This window comes from Amphibalanus amphitrite, unplaced genomic scaffold (genome assembly GCF_019059575.1).
Source record: "Amphibalanus amphitrite isolate SeventyFive unplaced genomic scaffold, NRLGWU_Aamphi_draft 000300F_arrow, whole genome shotgun sequence".
NCBI classification, from domain to species: domain Eukaryota; kingdom Metazoa; phylum Arthropoda; class Thecostraca; order Balanomorpha; family Balanidae; genus Amphibalanus; species Amphibalanus amphitrite.
The window spans coordinates 466630-485921 of record NW_024881795.1 but is presented as its reverse complement, the minus strand read 5'-3'; the positions used below and the strand labels follow the sequence as shown (position 1 = coordinate 485921).

The following is a 19292-nucleotide window of genomic DNA, read 5'->3' as shown; positions in this document are numbered from 1 at the left end:
GGTATGACGCAATCACATAGGCGGCGCTAGCTCTCACCGCGAAGAAAAGTCTGTCGCGGAAACCACAGCGCCCACGGTAAGAGCTGTTGTTGACTTCGAGGAGGATCCTCAGGCCACGATACTTTGACGAAACCATAACGTCCGTGAAACAGTTGTGCGCATGGGAGCTCGGGGATGAGCTAAATCCGCCTAATCCACCACAGTCAAGTGTTTGTTTGCTTGTTTGGACTGTGGCGCACAGTCTTGTGTGTAAGCGAGCGCGAGGGAAGGGTGGCAGTGCTGCACTTTGTTCACACTAAATATCTGAAAATCAGAGAGCATACGCCGCGTGAAGAGTAACTGGGATTCAACGTACCTATGACATCCTGAGCATCGCGCGAATGAGCCGCGGATCAATCGTGACATGCCCATGCTGTTTACAGCGCTCAAAAAGTCAAAACTTGGCAGAGCAGTGTTCAAATGTAGTGTACGGAATGCAACGCTGTATTCATTGGTGTTGTAAATAATGTAAACATGTAGCGGCGGCATTGAATTAGCTTCGACATTGTAGATGACGCCACATGTCAGCCCGATACTCATGGGTTGACAGTCTGCGCTGACCGTTGTCGCTCGTGCGCCATTTACGTGTTTTGTAAAGGTGAACAGACGTTTGAGACGAAGGTGATGTCGATTTTTTTACGTGCCACGCGGGCAGTCGAGTTCGTATCGCAGAGCGGTGACAGTGTTGGTTACAGGCGCCGTCGATCGTCGTTGGTTCGTCGGTATCAGTATTGGATGTTAAAACCAATAGGTACACTGAGGAACTTGAAATGCCTGTCAAGTGCAGTGGCAGTGCGCTGATGAAGTTTCGTAGAAAATGAAAGCACACGCACAGTGAAGCAGGCTATGTTCGATCGTTTCGTAACAGGTGTATTCATTTGTGTACGAGCTGCATGAGGAACTGTGGAGGCGCTTAAGTATATAATTAGAGACTGACAAGTTTTGATGAGCATTTAGGATTTATTATGATGAGACTATTTGTATATGCCCATGAATAAGCAATAAATGCGAAACGTTGGACAATACCTCATTTTTCAATATTTAGCTTCGGTCAGTTCCAAACAAATGAATAATTAATTCGTGGAGGTGCCTGTAGACCTACGGTACGCGTAATCCAGGCCAGACGCGTGATTGACTGGCGGCCAGCCAGTGTGTTCAAAACGCTAAAGGAGGCGCTAGGTCTCTTCGAACTCCCCGCACATCAGGCTGTCCGCCAATACCCTAATGTCTGCTAGCGGAAACCCATTGAAGTTACTTACAATGTAACCACGCGAACAGAGGGCCATGGGAACTGTATGGCCGACACAACAATTGGGATATCTGTACAACCCCTCCGATCAACGTCCGGCAAGGAGAAATACAATTCACAAATATTTGAATCAAATACCTTGACTCTGGGCACACGGCTATGAGAGCCGATGCCACACACCAAGTGATTCATAATAAGATACCCAAGGCACAAAATGTCTGCAACTGCGACGATCCTGATGGGCCTTCAAAAGGGCAGCCTAATGCGGGTCCTTTCGATAAACAGTGACGACTTCTTCGACTAAGAAGACGGAATAAATCGAAACAAACTGTTATTACAGAGCAAGAAAGGCAAACGAACCATCTTGCATAATGTTCACGCCATGCAGGCCAGACTAATTTGCGGCCAGTGTGTTCAAAACGCTTGAGGAGGCGCTGAGTCTTTAAACTGTGAAGAAATTCGACTCTCTGCAGTCTGCACATCAGGCTGTCCGGCAACACTGTTGGTGATGATAGAGGTTGAGCCACTGCGCGGCGGTGAGGTACGTGAAGGACAGGACATTGCCCTTGCCGTTCTGTTATTGCCCCTACCCTTATGTTACCTGGACGGCGGACAGGACAGAACAGTTGGGATGCGGTATCCCATCCAAATGCCGAATGCAACATCGTGGCTGAGCGAGTGCTGCGAGCAGCCTACCACGTGATTTCACCGTCAGGATCGTGCCTGTCATTCGAACGACTCATCTACCTGCTCAACAAGTGTGGGGTGAAAGTGGGGGAAAAATCATAGCACAGGGCTGATGGTTAAAGCGAGAGATGCTTTTCATGCCGTAGTCCTGGACAAGATTGCCGATATCGTTGATGGTGAGCCGTGTGTAGCTGTAATGGCTGACAAAGTAACCAACAAGCGTACTGTCGACATCACCGCGATAAATGTCGTGATGCCAGAAGCACCGCCGGAAGCAATGCTTCAGAACGTTGTGATCGCGGCCCCAGTTCTGAAGGCCCACGGCGGGGAAGGACTTGCTCACGAGTTGAAAGATAGTTTGGCCAGATGGGTGTGACGCGACCTACTCAAGTGGCTTCCTTTAGCGGCGACGGCCAACATCACCATTTGAGTGTCGGTGAGAAGCTCTCCAGGACTCTCGCACAAGACAGTGTCGAATCATTCAGCATGCCATCTGTGTGGGAGCCAAGTCACCTCATGCATCTCGCTGAGCAGAACTCTAGGAAGGCAGAGTCGTGTCTGTGGGTCGATGACAACATCACCGACATGCACACCGTCAGTCAGCGGTTCAGGTATGGCGCTGGCTTCGAATCACTGCTGACAGCAGAGGGCCCTGGAAACCCCAAACATAATTATCATCGCAAATCCGTCAAATTTTGTTACGAATTTGTTTCAGACAATGCCATTCCAAGAGTGACATACAGCTACGAGCTGTGGCATGTCACCAAGCTAATGGGCAAGGACCTGGACAAATCAGCCGGCACAGCCAAGACGAAAAGCCCTAAAGTCATGGGTACCACTCATCAAAAACCACTTCTGGTGGAGTGCTGGGCAGTGGGCAGTGTGGCGGCAACCCAGATGTCATGCAGGCAAGTGAAGTTGAGGTGAAGGAGGGGAATTTCCCTGGGGCGGGGGAGGGGGCGCATATATTGACTGCGCATATATTGACAGGATTCGTAACTTCTATTAGACATGATGTGTTATCGAAAAATTGGCAAGAAACCAGTGTTGGACTTTGGCGCCACATGCGGATCAGAGAATGCCGCCCCACAGGTCAGCCGTCCCTCCAATAGATCCGACCCTGCTTGTGTACATTTTATCGAGAATGTTACTGTGCTGATTATGTCAAAGCACAACATTCAACGCTGTTTATGTGTTATTGAAATGTCACATACAAACATGTCACATATGTGAGATGTTATAAGCGGATATCTCCTACAGCAAGAACGCGATCGCGGTGACGAACATCCCCGCCTGCTTCCCCCTGAGACCGCACTCGCGTGGAAGATGCTGCAGACGAAGGAGGGGAGGACGTACGAGCGCTTCATCTCGAACCTGTGGGCGGTCCAGTTGGACCTAGACGACAGTGTCACTAACCACAATGCACACACTGTACACTGTCAAATGTATTGTTTATTGTATTTTTTAACATTTAATGTCCGTCCGTGTTGATGAACGGTGACGACTTCTTCGACTTAGAAGACGGAATAAGTCGAAACAAACCATTATTACAGAGCAAGAAAGGCCTACGACACATCTTGCATAATGTTCACGTCATGCAGGCCACACTACTTTGCGGCCAGTGTGTTCAAAACCCTTGAGGAGGCGCTAGGTCTCTCGACTGTGAAGAAATTCGACTCTCCGCACATCAGGCTGTCCGCCAATACTCTAGTGTCTGCTAGCGGAAACCCATTGAAGTTGCTTACAATGTAACCACGCGAACAGAGGGCCATGGGAACTGTATGACCGACAGAACAATTGGGATATCTGTACAACCCCTCCGATCTACGTCCGGCAAGGAGAAACACAATTCACAAAAATTTGGATCAAATACCTTGACTCTGGGCACACGGCTATGAGAGCCGATGCCACACACCAAGTGATTCATAATAAGATAGCCAAGGCACAAAATGTCTGCAACTGCGACGATTCTGATGGGCCTTCAAGAGGGAAGCCTAATGCGGGTCCTTTCGATGAACGGTGACGACTTCTTCGACTTAGAAGACGGAATAAGTCGAAACAAACTGTTATTACAGAGCAACAAAGGCCTGCGACCCATCTTGCATAATGTTCACGCCATGCAGGCCAGACTAATTTGCGGCCAGTGTGTTAAGGTCGTTCTCCACGGTACATGTTTTGCGCGTTTTTAATGACGTCTTAACGCTTTTTTGATGTTTTGCGAGTTTTTCATGATCCGGCGTTGATCTGTACCATTGAATGGGAGAGCACAGAGCAAAGCTTTCAATAATGGCCACCAGGTGGCAGCAAGGGCGTTACTGCCGATCCATTTGCTGTCACAGCCGGGGCCGGGTATCACGGAGCGCTGGCAACGCTGTTGGCGCTTTTGGTTTCATACTTGTTGCACACTACCATGCTGTTGGAGATATAGGGGTAGTGTGTGACAAGTGAAATCAAGGCAGCGCTCCGTGGAACACGGCCCGGGCTGCGTCCGTTACCCAAGTCCCAGCAATTATCGCGCATCATGCTGACGTGCAACTGGCTGCTGCTGATGTCCAGCTGCTGGCAGACCAGCTTCAGGCTCATGCCGCCATGCCATCAAATGAAACCAAAGCTTTCAATCATTTGATAGAAAACTATCAAATGAACCCTTCCGTAACTCGACTCTTACTCAGAGCAAGAGTCACATCGCAAGGTCAGGTCACTGCCGGCGAGAGCCGATACCAGAGGCACGCATTCATCCAATATTCTCGCTTCTAACGTCAGAAAAGAAACTATGCGAACAGATATGGCGAAAAATAGATGTGCGGATAATTTCGTTACACCCTGTACGAGTTCCTTTAGACCATGCCCGTATCCTGTAACCAGCTGCAGACAGTACTCGTTCGTTTCTATTCATGCCAATGAACTTATGACTTATGAGCGTCACTGCGCGATGGCGAATACAACACATGGCTTTTGAAGCAGTGTATGATAGTCAACAGCGGTGTACTGAATGACATCGACACATAGCAGAGTACTAGTTAAACCACTTCGACAAGGCAAGCTCCAAAACTCACAAAACAAACAAACAAAGCATTCAATACCACCGATTACCAAATAACATACAGCTTTCAAGCAATGCATTGTGCACGAGCATACACATGTAGCCCTCCAATGCACCATTCACAAATGTAGGCATGTACAATTAACATGAGACGGTGAAGCTCAGTTTGCTTATGCTAACGTCCCAGAGCGCGCACTTCCCCGCCACCTGCATGAGCGATTTCTGCAGGCTACAGACGAGACACACAGAACGGAATATGTCTGAAAGAACAGGTACGTAACTGGCATCGATTTGCCCCCTAAGAAACGAGTAAGTCTTGATCAGACCAGTCATACGCCCGACATGGATATGATCCCTCGTGATAGCGAGCGACTGAGTGCATTCAGCGGGAGAGAGCTGAGACTTCCCTTTAAGGAACGCTGGTGTTATGACACGTACATCACGACAGGCTAACAGATCTTGGACATTGAACCCTGGTGCTGATATTGACAGCACCATCAGATAGCCCCGCAGTGGTGCAGCACACCCCCCTTCAGTGTCGCACTCCTCATAAGCAGCAACGTCAGGTGGAGGTGGAGCACTCTTCTCCATTTCCTCTGCCTGTTGAGCCCGTTCTTGTACCTGTGAAAACAATAAAATTTGTATTAACTGCCTCATACATACTGTATACAGACTGACAAGGCATGAGATAGACCATTATCAGAAACTTTATGCACATCTTTTATTACCACTGGTTGGTTCTGAGCAATTAACATCTGCCAAAAGATGAAAACACTTAAGATTGAACATACAATATGCCCAGTTAAGTATACTTTTGTGACTTGTCTGTGAGTTGTGGGATAAAAAAACTTTCAAAAAACAAACTTTGAGAAGTGATCCCCTTACATCTGCCATCCAAATCACAAAACAGAGAATCTCCTATCCTGTCTGGATCTGACAGTGTCTGTCCATTGCTCAAATGTCAATACCTAACGATAAACAGTTATAGATACAGGGTGTTGCAGATAAATCCGACACTTGAGAGGCAAAATACGAAATCGGCAATGAAAGCATGAATATTGCACACACAGGCCTGGCATTTTATTCAGCACCAGTTCGAGTCATATGCTGCACTTCTACTCGATGTAACCGCCGTCGGCGGCGACGACCATCTCAAGCCGAGGGCGAAATGATTCGCACGCCTTGGCGACCGTGTCCTTGTCTACGGCGGCGAACTCTGCCACGATGGCGGCCTTGAGAGAGTCGACGGTATTGTGTGCGTGCTTGTTGCTCTTGGCCTCGATCACGCCCCAGAAGAAATAATCGAGGGGGTTGCAGTCAGGTGAGGAGGGCGGCCACAAGTCCGGCGACCAGTGGTGAGGGACGTTGTTGAGCAGCCACGCCTGCGTCGTCCTGGCCTTGTGCGCCGGGGCGGAGTCTTGCTGGAAGACGTGGGGGCGTCCGTTGGCGATCCTGTGTTTGTGTTTTGGGGGAGGCAATTGATCATAGAGATGTAACATATTGCCCAACTTTTCATCGTGAGCATAGCACTCGAATAAACACGTTTTTTCCAAGTGTCGGATTTACCTGCAACGCCCTGTATATAGTGTCACAAGGCACAAACCTATTCATCTTATCTGCAGGTAAAGGACAGCATCTAAGCTCTGCATAGTCGTTCACTGACCAAGCTGTCCAACAGCTGGCCATGTTCCGTTTCCTTGCGCCTAGCCTGCCTACGAATTGCTGAAGCAGTTGAAGCTGGTGCTTTGCCCTGAGTAACATATGGAATAACCCTCTTCTTCAGCCTCTTCTGCTGTTGTCTGGCCCTTGACAATGCGTGACGTATTGTTTATAGCACTGTGAAGTGTGTTTTCTTGCCTTAAACTTTGATGGATCATGAAGCATACGTACCTCACCTATGATGTTGATGTGAGATGTCTATGAAGCATGCAATAGCTGGTACAAATACAGGTAGTTGTATAATTCTAAGATTAAATGATTGTTGACCTCTGTAGTATTTAGGACATGAATATTCCATGAAAAGCAGACCCATTTTTCGTTTGATACTTACCTATGGTGGTAGCCGGTAGGTGACTTCCCAGTTCCCCGGGTGGGGAATGATAGGGTATATCTTAGATACAAAGCTGCGCATGACCATAAAAACTTACCGTAGGCAGTATATTCCAAAAAAATCATCGTCGGTGAAATGTTTCCGACACACAACCAAGTGTTTGGTGGGATGAAATCCGTTGCAGCCTGAGCCATATCTTCCTCGGCCTCTTGTCGCGAGAAAATACAAACCCACCATTCTCTGAGCAGCCATAGACACAACACTGAGCCATTTTCTTCCAAATTTAGGTTTTATGCCACATGTGACTCACTACTTCCTCAATATTTCACCCACTTTCACCGCACGGCACGGCTCCGAACGGCACCGGCGCAAATTGAATCAGCAGGAACGCCTACAGTGACACCTGGCGGCCAAAGTTCCGTGTTATCTCCCATTACACGGTGCCATCTCCACGGCGGAAGATTTGTCAAAAATCGAAAAACGCGTGGCTTCATAAAATTAAAAAACTGCAAAACTCGTAAAACGCGTCAGTTGTGTCATGCAAAACTCGTAAAACTTTTAAAAAGCGCAAAACTCTCATTTGTAAAAACGAGCGATTTTATCCAAACATTTGGATCGAATGAAAGTTTTCCGGTTTTTGAGAAGGTTAAAGAGATAATCATTCTGCTATTAATACCATTTTACGGTGAAATAGATGCAATGGAAAGTGTGGAAAGCGATGAAACGCAATTTGATTAAGCCGATCATGGCAAGTACTCAGACAACCATACCAATAACTTCTGTTGCTATTCCAACGATGTGGATGTCAAATAATTACATAGTGAGTCTATGGATAACAGATATCACGATATCAGATCATTTCAGATAATTGATAATTAACTGATGTCATAGCGGTGATAACAATAGGGTAACGTGATGATACCCCTATAACTATCTTTACAGCGAAAATCGAGGGGTTAATAGAAGCCGTGCGCCAGATACCTGCCCTGTGGGACAAGAGGGCCACGGCATACAGCGCACGATGGCCGGAGAAAGATGTTCTTACTCTGAAATTGAAATTGTTCTGAAATTGTAATTGTTCTGAAAGACTGACACACTAAAACCGTAAAAAGCGAAAAACTCGCAAAACCCGCAAAAGCGTCTGTTAAAAAGCGAAAAAAGCGCAAAACTCTCGTTTGCTAAAACGCGTAAAAACCGAAAATGTTTACACGTGGAGACCGTACTTAATAAACGCTTGAGGAGGCGCTGAGTCTTTAAACTGTGAAGAAATTCGACTCTCTGCAGTCTGCACATCAGGCTGTCCGGCAACACTGTTGGTGATGATAGAGGTTGAGCCACTGCGCGGCGGTGAGGTACATACGTGAAGGACAGGACATTGCCCTTGCCGTTCTGTTATTGCCCCTCCCCTAAAGTTACCTGGACGGCGGACAGGACAGAATAGTTGGGATGCGGTATCCCATCCAAATGCCGAATGCAACATCGTGGCTGAGCGATGATGATGATGATGATTTGGAGTGACAGGGCGCACCAGCTGCGAGGCTATATCGCGCCCATTTCTTATTTGACTTCCTCAGTGTCGGGCGTTAAAAATCACCTGAAGGCCGGAGGCCGCAATAAACGAAAAGAGACGAGAAGAGTCTAGCAAAGAGGACTCGTCACCTAAGACTGCTCTCAAAGAAAGCTGGGCTCCGCGCAGGCCCAGAAACTTCAGCCGCTCAGCTTCCAGTCTCGGACACTCCAGAAAAACGTGTCGGACGGAAAGTCTGTCGCCACATCTCGCACAAACAGGTCTTGGGCCGACGCCAATAAGGTGTCCATGGGTACCGAAAGTGTGCCCTGTGCGAAGCCGACAGAGGATAACCTCCTCTCGACGCGACTTGCGCGACGCAGACAACCAGGTTGCCAAACCCGGTTTGATGCGTAGCAGCTTGTTTGTCTGACATTTGCTCCAATCCTCCTGCCACTTTCCGCGGAAGAATGAGCTCACCGCAGGGAAAAAGTCCCTGGCCGGTAGAGGGAACCGGCGGGAGCAGGGCTGCCGCGCCGCATGGTTCGCAGCACGGTCCGCCCGCTCATTGCCAGCTATACCAACATGGCTAGGAATCCAGCAAAAGTCACTGAGGTACCCTCTCGGTCGAGAGCCGTCAAACGGAGAAGAATCTCCTGTACGAGGGGGTCAAGTGGATAGAATTGTGTCAAGGACTGGAGTCCGCTCAATGAGTCGGAGAGGACAAGATATGACCGAGCGGGATGAATCTGGATAAAACATAGAAGCTTGAGGACGGCGACCAATTCGCAGGTAAAAACGGATGCATGTTTAGATAAAGTAAAACATCGCACAGCGTCGCCGCAGACGAAGGCACAGCCAGCACCGAGGTCCGACTTGGACCCATCGGTGTATGCCACGGCATGGCCTGAATATGATTCAATATGTTCCAATGCCTTCGCCTTGAAGGCCAGAGGCAGAATTTGGTCTTTCCGTGTGCCTGATAGGGTTAGGTCCACAGAGGGGACAGATAACCTCCAAGGCGGTTCAGGCAGGATAACAACTCGCATGATGTCCCGAGTGCTTAGGCCACAATCTCGGAGGAGATCGGCCGTTCGGGTGCAGAAAACTCGAGAGCGGCTCCTCTCGTCGCCATCAAAGACTGCTAAGAGCGACCTGGAGAAAGCCGGTCCGTGAGCAGGATGGGATGGGAACTGACGAAGTTTGATGGCGTATCGCATGCCCAACATCTGCCTTCGTAAGGCCAGAGGGGGCTCGTTCGCCTCAGCTAACAAGCTGACGACAGGAGTAGTTCGGAAAGCACCAGTCGCAATGCGAATCGCTGCGTGGTGGACAGTGTCAAGGATAAGCTTGGATGAGGATGCAGCGTTGTCAGATAAAAGATCCATAGTCCAGACGGGACCGCACCAGAGACCGATAAAGAAGGAGTAGCGTACTACGGTCAGCGCCGTAGGACATGCGAGCGACACACTTCAGAATGTCAAGAGCTTTAAGACATCTGTCACGGAGACACTTTATGTGACTTCGGTATGTGAGTCGGCAGTCAAGAGTCATGCCAAGAAACTTGGCCTCCGCAACCACTGGTATGGCTTCACGGTAGAGCCTCACCACCATGGGTGCAGTGGGGCGACGCTTACGGGAAAACTGCATGCCTACCGTCTTTGCAGAGGAGAACCGGAAGCCGTTCTCCTTGCCCCATGCCTCCACTCGAGCAACTGCCATCTGCAGCTGTCGCTCCATTGATCGAGTCGACGCCGCACTGCACCAAATAGCGAAATCGTCGACGTAAAGAGCGCGGCCGATGGCTGGAGAGAGGACCTTTTCAATGTCGTTGATCATGACACCAAAAAGCGTCACGCTGAGCACACCGCCTTGTGGGACCCCATTTATCTGGGCGAACCGCTCAGATAACTGGTTGCCCACACGAACACGGAAGAAACGATCACCAAGAAAACTGCTTAGAAAATGACCCATCGTGCCTCGAATGCCTAGCTTATGCAGCTTCTGTAAGATACCGAATCGCCAAGTGGTATCATACGCTGCTTCAATGTCGAAGAACAAGGCGCCTACTTGACGACCTTGTTTAAAATTCGAGCGGACAACTGAGTCAAGAGTAAGAACGTGGTCGACAGTACTCCGGTGCTTTCTAAAACCACACTGAGAATTGGCAAGAAGTCCGTGCCGCTCCAGATGCCAGGTAAGTCGGATATTCACCAGCTTTTCCAACAGCTTTCCAAGGGCGGATGTGAGCGCAATTGGGCGGTAGTGCAGAGGGTCCAAACCGCTCTTCCCTGCTTTTAGAACAGGGATGACAACTGCCTCCCGCCAGGAGTTTGGGTAAACACCCGTCATCCATAGGAGGTTGAACAGCTGAAGGAGAGCATCCAGAGCAACCGGAGGGAGATGGCATAGCATCTCATTGTGGACAGAATCCGGGCCTTCTGCGACACATTTAAGACAGCTTATAGCTGACTTGAGCTCAACCATTGTAAAAGTATCGTTGTAGCTCAAAACGTCGGAGGTGCTAAAATTGACCCCAGAAGCTTCACAAGACGAGCGGTGCCTGACAAAGGATTCGTCGAGGGACTCATCACCACACCGCCGATAGAGGGCGCGGCCTATCTCCGAAGCAACGGCGTTTGGCTCCATGATGTCCCTTCCATCCACCTTCAGCACGGGTAAGGGTACAGAGGAGTGCCGGCCCGAGATGCGCTTTATGCGCGACCATACTTCGCCGATTGGAGTAAAACGATTAAGAGTGCTGACATATCGTTTCCAAGATAAGATCTTGGCCTCTTTGATAGTGCGCTTGGCAACCGCTCTGGCTCTCTTAAAAGCTATCATATTGGCCGTGGAACTATTCCGCTGAAAGGCACGGTAGGCACGCTTTCGGGCACGAATTGCATCAGAACAGGCATCACTCCACCACGGAACTGGTGGTCGTCGGGGCATACCGGAACTGCGGGGTATGCAGGCTTCGGCAGCCTCGACGAGTTTGGACGTGAAATCATCGACTGACAAACTGTATGTTGGAACATCTGAGAATGACTCTGTCAGTCTCGCCTCGAATTCGGTCCAGTCTGCCTTCGTTAAGTTCCACCTGGGTGGCCGACAGCCAACTGAGCCATGCTCCCGGAGGTCCAGCCAGATCGGAAAATGGTCGCTGCCCATTGGGTGCGCAGCAACGCGCCACGTGAAAAGAGGAGCGAGCTGCGGACTGCTAAGACTGAGATCTAGAACTGATGTCTGGCCAGAAGGTAGAGTAAAATGAGTTGGAGCACCGGAGTTAAGGACGCATAAGTCCTCATCGCCAATAAAAGATGCTAAAAGTCGACCACGGGTGCAAACTGTCTGACATCCCCATGCAGAGTGGTGAGAGTTAAAATCGCCTAGAATCAAAACTGGCTGAGGTAGCTCTGCCAGTAACATACGAAGATCCTGCACAGGGAGAGACTCCCCTGGTGGGCAGTGAGCGAGTGCTGCGAGCCGCCTACCACGTGATTTCACCATCAGGATCGTGCCTGTCATTCGAACGACTCATCTACCTGCTCAGCAAATGTGGGATGGAAAAGGGGAAAAATCATAGCACAGGGCTGATGGTTAAAGCGAGAAATGCTTTTCATGCCGTAGTCCTGGACAAGATTGCCGATATCGTTGATGGTGAGCCGTGTGTAGCTGTAATGGCTGACAAAGTAACCAACAAGCGTACTGTCGACACCACCGCGATAAATGTCGTGATGACAGAAGCACCGCCGGAAGCAATGCTTCAGAACGTTGTGATCGCGGCCCCAGTTGTGAAGGCCCACGGCGGGGAAGGACTTGCTCACGAGTTGAAAGATAGTTTGGCCAGATGGGTGTGACACGACCTACTCAAGTGGCTGCCTTTGGCGGCGACGGCCAGCATCACCATTTGAGTGTCAGTGAGAAGCTCTCTAGGACTCTCGCACAAGACGGTGTCGAGTCATTCAGCATGCCATCTGTGTGGGAGCCAAGCCACCTCATGCATCTCGCTGAGCAGAACTCTAGGACCGCAGAGTCGTGCCTGTGGATCGATGACAACATTACCGGCATGCAAACCGTCAGTTAGCGGTTCAGGTATGGCGCTGGCTTCGAGTCACTGCTGACAGCAGAGGGCCCAGGAAACACCAAACAAAATTATCATCGCCCTCAAATTTTGTTACGAGTTTGTTTCAGACAAGGCCGTTCCAGATGTGACATACAACTACCATCTGTGGCATGTCACCAAGCTAATGGGCAAGGACCTGGACATATCAGCCGGCACAGCCAAGACAAAAACCCTAAAGCCATGGGTACCACACATCAAAAACCACTTCTGGTGGAGTGCTGGGCAGAGGGCAGTGTGGTGGCAAGTGGCAACCCAGATGTCATGCAGGCAAGTGAAGCTGAGGTGAAGGAGGGGAATTTCCCTGGGGCGGGGGAGGGGGCGCATATACTGACTGCGCATATATTGACAAGATTCGTAACTTCTATTTGACATGATGTATTATCGAAAAATTTGCAAGGCACCACTGTTGAACTTGGCGCCACATGCGGATCAGAGAATGCCGCCCCACAGGTCAGCCGTCCCTCCATAATAAAAATTATAGATCCGACCCTGCTTGTGTATATTTTATCGAGAATGTTACTGTAATGATTATGTCAAAGCACAACATTCAACGCTGTTTATGTGTTATTGAAATGTCACATACAAACATGTCACAAATGTGAGATGTTATAAGCGGATATCTCCTACAGCAAGAACGCGATCGCGGTGACGAACATCCCCGCCTGCTTCCCCCTGAGACCGCACTCGCGTGGAAGATGCTGCAGACGAAGGAGGACGTACGAGCGCTTCATCTCGAACCTGTGGGCGGCCCAGTTGGACATAGACGACAGTGTCACTAACCACAATGCACACACTGTACACTGTTAATTGTATTGTTTATTGTATTTTTAACATTTAATGTCCGTCCGTGTTGATGAACAGTGACGACTTCTTCGCCTTAGAAGACGGAATAAGTCGAAACAAACCGTTATTACAGAGCAAGAAAGGCCTACGACCCATCTTGCATAATGTTCACGTCATGCAGGCCACACTAATTTGCGGCCAGTGTGTTCAAAACCCTTGAGGAGGCGCTAGGTCTCTCCACTGTGAAGAAATTAGACTCTCCGCACATCAGGCTGTCCGCCAATACTCTAGTGTCTTCTAGCGGAAACCCATTGAAGTTGCTTACAATGTAACCACGCGAACAGAGGGCCATGGGAACTGTATGGCCGACAGAACAATTGGGATATCTGTACAACCCCTCCGATCTACGTTCGGCAAAGAGAAACACAATTCACAAAAAATTGAATCAAATGCCTTGACTCTGGGCACACGGCTATGAGAGCCGATGCCACACACCAAGTGATTCATAATAAGATAGCTAAGGCACAAAATGTCTGCAACTGCGACGATTCTGATGGGCCTTCAATGCTTCAAGAGGGAAGTCCAATGCGGGTCCTTTCGATGAACGGTGACGACTTCTTCCACTTAGAAGACGGAATAAGTCGAAACAAACTGTTATTACAGAGCAAGAAAGGCCCGCAACCCATCCTGCATAATGTTCACGTCATGCAGGCCAGACCAATTTACGGTCAGTGTGTTCAAAACGCCAAGGCAGGCGCTGGGTTGCCCTTGCCGTTCTGTTATTGCCCCTGCCCTTATGTTACCTGGACAGCGGACAGAACAGTTGGGATGCGGTATCCCATCCAAATGCCGAATGCAACATCGTGGCTGAGCGAGTGCTGCGAGCCGCCTACCACGTGACTTCACCATCAGGATCGTACCTATCATTCGGACGACTCATCTACCTGCTCAGCAAATGTGGGGTGAAAGTGGGAGAAAAATCATAGCACAGGGCTGATGGTGAGCCGTGTGTAGCTGTAACGGCTGACAAAGTAACCAACAAGCGTACTGTCGACATCACCGCGATAAATGTCGTGATGCCAGAAGCACCGCCGGAAGCAATGCTTCAGAACGTTGTGATCGCGGCCCCAGCTGTGAAGGTCCACGGTGGGGAAGGGCTTATTCACGAGCTGAAAGATAGTTTGGCCAGATGGGTGTGACGCGACCTACTCAAGCGGCTTCCTTTAGCGGCGACGGCCAACATCACCATTTGAGTGTCGGTGAGAAGCTCTCTAGGACTCTCGCACAAGACGGTGTCAAATTATTCAGTTTAGGTATGGCGCTGGTTTCGAATCACTGCTGACAGCAGAGTGCCCAGGAAACCCAAAAAACAAAATTATCATCGCCCTCAAATTTTGTTAATTTTGTTACGAATTTGTTGCAGACAATGCCGTTCCAAGAGTGACATACAGCTATGATCTGAGGCATGTCACCAAGCTAATGGGCAAGGACCTGGACAAATCAGCCGGCACAGCCAACACAAAAGCCCTGGGTACTGTGCATTGCGATTGATGACGCTGCTACCAGCGCTGGGGTGTACCAGCTTTGAAGTTTGATGATTCCATGCGCTCGCGTTGCTTTCTTTTGATACTGATACTGTTCAAGAGCTGCGAGGGGCGCGGCGATAGGCGGCCCGAACGGGCGTCTTCTGGGTCAGCGCCAGCAGCGTGCTGCTGCCACCTTCTGTTTCGTCGTTCGTTTTTTTTTCGTGATGTACAGTCGGCCGGTGGCGGTGCCCGAGCAATGCGAGATAGTACCGTATGCCAACCGCCGGGTGACAAGTCAACCCAGTCGTGCTTGAACAGAAGTTCACAGAGAAAAGCGCAGAAGACTTTGTTGACAGGGTAGCAACACAAGTGACAGCGGGAACATCCAAATCTGACAGCAGACACTGTCTTGCGGTAGAGCGTGACAGGTTCAAGATGTGTCCTGCTTGTGATGAGCCCTCAGCTCGCCCAGCTGTGCGGCGCAAAGACTCACTCCACTATGTGCCTTCCGAGCACACAGGAAACGTAATTGTTCAAGGGCCAGTTTTACCAACAGAAAAATAGCCGTCTGCCGGATTTGTTTTGCCTCAAGACCGTTTCACATAAAGAGCGTAAAGCTATTGACACGTAAGCGGGCTTATACATTGGCTTTACCTTTACCGTATGTGAAACGGCCTTAAGGCAAAAAAAAAAATCCGGCAGGCGGCTATTTTTCTGTTGGTAAAACTGGCCTCAAGTCGTTGAAGGGCACCCGGAAATGCCAAACTCGTATGCGAGATGTAGAAGGGTACTAGAGCACATCCAGCCAGCAAGCCAGGGTCGGCCAGGGTCGCAAGTTTCTCTCCCAGACGCCATGTCTCGAGCATCGTCCCGGGCCCCCACCCCGGAGACAAACTCCAGCCAGTCCGATGCGTCGTCGGTGACTCACCTGTCCGACTCGAGTTCGGGTCTGAGTCCCCCGAGAAAGGTTCCCCGTGTCGTGACGGTGCGTCTCTGGCAGCCTTAAGTACGAGCGAGTCGGAGACCGGGGATTCTGATTTTGATCCCGACAAACCAGGCCCGTCGGGACTCCCTCCCCCGGAGACCCGCGTGTCGACCGACAGCGAGTCGGAAGGCTACCCTGATGGGGTGCAAAAAATGCGTTTCCCTCTGCCTTGTGAGTACGATACAAAGTACGACTATGTCATGTTCGGTGACCACGAAGCCGACCCCAACTATTCAGATTCAGAGGCGGCGCCCGAGTCCGAGTTTGAGCCTTCACCTCAAAAGGCACCCCGCCCGACTCCTGACACAGCCATTCCCGGCGGGAGCGGACGGCAAGCGTCCCCTCCCGCCGGCCCCAAGGCACCCCGCCCGACTCCTGACACTGCCATTCCCGGCGGGAGCGGACGGCAAGCGTCCCCTCCCGCCGGCCCCAAGGCACCCCGCCCGACTCCTGACACTGCCATTCCCGGCGGGAGCGGACGGCATGCGTCCTCTCCCGCCGGCCCCAAGGCACCCCGCCCGACTCCTGACACTGCCATTCCCGGCGGGAGCGGACGGCAAGCGTCCCCTCCCGCCGGCCCCAGTCCCGTCGAGGCCGGGCCAGTCAGAGACTGGGTGCCCCCGGCGGACTGGACCATTAAACGCGGATGGCTGTGGTGCCCTAAGTCATCAAGAGGTTTCAGCAGACGGTCTCTGTCCAAACATGTCCGATTCTGCCGGCCCTGCCCCCTGAACCTTGAGCGCAAGGCGCTAGCCGAGGTTCAGACGTGGCAGGCACCGCTGGCCGAGGAGCAGATCACGTGCTCGTGTGACGCAGTCATCAAAAAGACCGAAAAATACGGCCTACAAAAGTCAGTGCAGCGGCACGTCAAAAACGTTAGGTCGCACCAAGGCGGCAACGTGTCGTCGACAACTGACAAGGTGCTAAACAGCGCCTTCCAAACTGTCTCCACATCAAAGCGCACCGCAGAGACCACCGGCTTTGCGCGTGTCCTTCACTCGAAACACCACGTCCACGCTGCAACGCTAGGTAATCGGATAGACGATATATCGGTCGGTAATAGGAAAGAGATTAACTGCGTACCAGAGTTGGCCGCGGCCGACATTGAAAATCCTGCCGGCTTTGATTTTCAGTCAGACTGGCTAGGCGAGGAGACAGACCAGTAAATCCCGAGTTGGTGCGTCGTAATTATCGTAGGCTAGTTACCAGTGGTGCAGGAGACGTCGCACACGCGCCGTTGGCTGCTCTCTCAGGGCGTCAGCGCGTGCTGTCGGCGGTTTTAAAGCGCCATTTAGCGAAACAGAGGAAATTCGCTTGCTCGCGTCGCCAGTGGGATGCATACGATAGGATAGGCTGCTTAAGCAATGGCGTCTGGCGGGTCCATCGCGTCAGGTCCCACCCGTCAGACCGGATATTGTAGACTTGCGGCAAACGCCGCCGAAGGCACTGCGTGCGTACCTGTTAGGAGATCCCGGTGCCGGCAAGTCTTTGACGTTGCGTTCGGCCGTGCAACGGCACAGAGAGATGTTTATTGTGTGATGCTTTTGCTAAGTGGACTGATGTAGTTAAACTGTCGGCGCCGACCGGAGGCGCATCTTTTTACATGGCGCACGGCGCCACTACCATTCATCGCTTGTACGCCATCAGCGTTGGCCAGACAGGGGACGAGCCGCTGGTCGAGGATAGCCGTCGCTTTTCGCAACTTTGTGATAGCCTGAGTACTGAGCTAGGCTTGATAATTTTTGACGAGTTTTCAATGATTCAGCATCGCATGATGCGTTGGGTAATGCAGCGTCTCGGTCAGGCAGGTGTTAACATGGATCACATAGGTGTCCTGTTTGTCAGTGATCCAGCGCAAATTTTTCCAATCGGGGATGTTCCTATTTGGAGCTTGCGTCAGCGCACGGATGACGGTAATGCATGCTGTGAGGCGTCTATTTTGGGTATGGCAGCTTTCCGTGAATTATTCAGAATGCCGGCGCTGAACACTTTGCCAGGGCATGAAACGTGGAGAAAAACGCTAGGTGTAAACCGCGCTGATCTTAGTGACCGCGTTCGTGCGGAAGTAGCTCGTTTTCGCGCCGCCGCGTACGACGGCGACTATGAAACTGTTTATTTAAATGAGGTGCGTCGTACTGTTGAAAATGACCAAGTAACCGCAAAATTTACTAGGGAGATTCTTCCTTCTATGAGATACGGTAAGGCCACCCCGGAAAAACTTCAGTGGCTCAAGGAAAACTGTGCCACAACTGAGGACATGTCTGCTGATCCTGCGTGGAAATGTGCTATAACGTTACATGGGTATCACTGGTTTAGTGAGTGGGCTGCAAACCGCTCAACAGTTGAGTCTGATAATGCTCGTGCTCTGGTTAATTTTGCTGCAGATAGGAGCGCTCACGTCATGGCCGTAAATTCACAGCACATTCCAGCCAGGAAGGCTCAGAAATTACAAAAATTATCGGCAAAAGAGTTTTGCGCGGTGCCTTCGGTTCTCTTTGCGTGTAGGGGTCTGCCGCTGATGCTGCTAGAAAATGTAGCACCCAGCTTCGGGCTATTTAACGGGTCTCAGGTAGAGTTTGTGGGTCCCCTATATCTAGAAGATGATTTGCTCGTGACTATTAGCCGTCGCGACTTAGCTGAAAAAGTGCGTGTTGAAGGTGTGACACTTATGGAGCCTATCGACACGCCCCATTCAGATAGGGAAAACGTCTATCAGGTGCCGGTGGGAAGCGTCATCGTTAAAGTAAATGGCAATGATTTTGAGGGTAACTGTCTGGATGAACTAGTGGCCACCGCGGACCCTGTTAAGCTAGTTTTGCGCACACCAAAATGTGCGCCTCATTTGCCCGAGTTTACTGTCGTTCGTGTTCCTGGCTATACCGCCAACGGTGGTCAAAACGTTCTAGGCACAGAAGACGCAGATGATCTTGTTCCCATCCGTGCAGTAAAACGCGGCCGCGCATCTCGCAAAAAGGGTAGCGCTGTTACTGAAGGCAACTGTTCTGAATTTCGCTTAGGTTTTCCGCTCGAGGGGGCAGCGCGTTTACCGGCTTTAAAGGTCAGGGTGCCACTTTGTCTCGGGTAGAAGTTAAAGTAAAGGAATGGGTGGGCAATCCGGGCTTTTGGACTGTCGTAGTTTCGCGCGTTAAACATCCAGAGCACATGTACATTCCTGAGACAGAATGGCCCACCGCGCATGAAATAAATGTTCAGCGCCTTAATGATGACGTCATTGAAGCAGAATTTTTTGAGCGCCAAATGCGCATTAATGCCGCCAAAACGTGGCGTCTTTACGTT

At 50.6% G+C, this 19292-nt stretch overlaps 1 protein-coding gene across 4 annotated transcripts in view; it reads right to left on the bottom strand.

Annotated features, from left to right (window-relative positions):
* The window catches only part of LOC122387851 (4-hydroxy-2-oxoglutarate aldolase, mitochondrial-like), a 93173-nt gene that overhangs the window by 4100 nt on the left and 69781 nt on the right, over positions 1–19292 (bottom strand). For 2 of the 4 annotated variants that reach the window (XR_006257696.1, XR_006257698.1), the window contains one exon: positions 13184–13439. The exons of the other annotated variants lie outside the window; for them this stretch is intronic. The gene's annotated coding sequence lies outside the window, so the exon portion shown is untranslated. Of the gene's footprint in view, positions 1–13183; positions 13440–19292 lie in introns of those variants that run through there. 4 annotated transcript variants of the gene reach the window in all.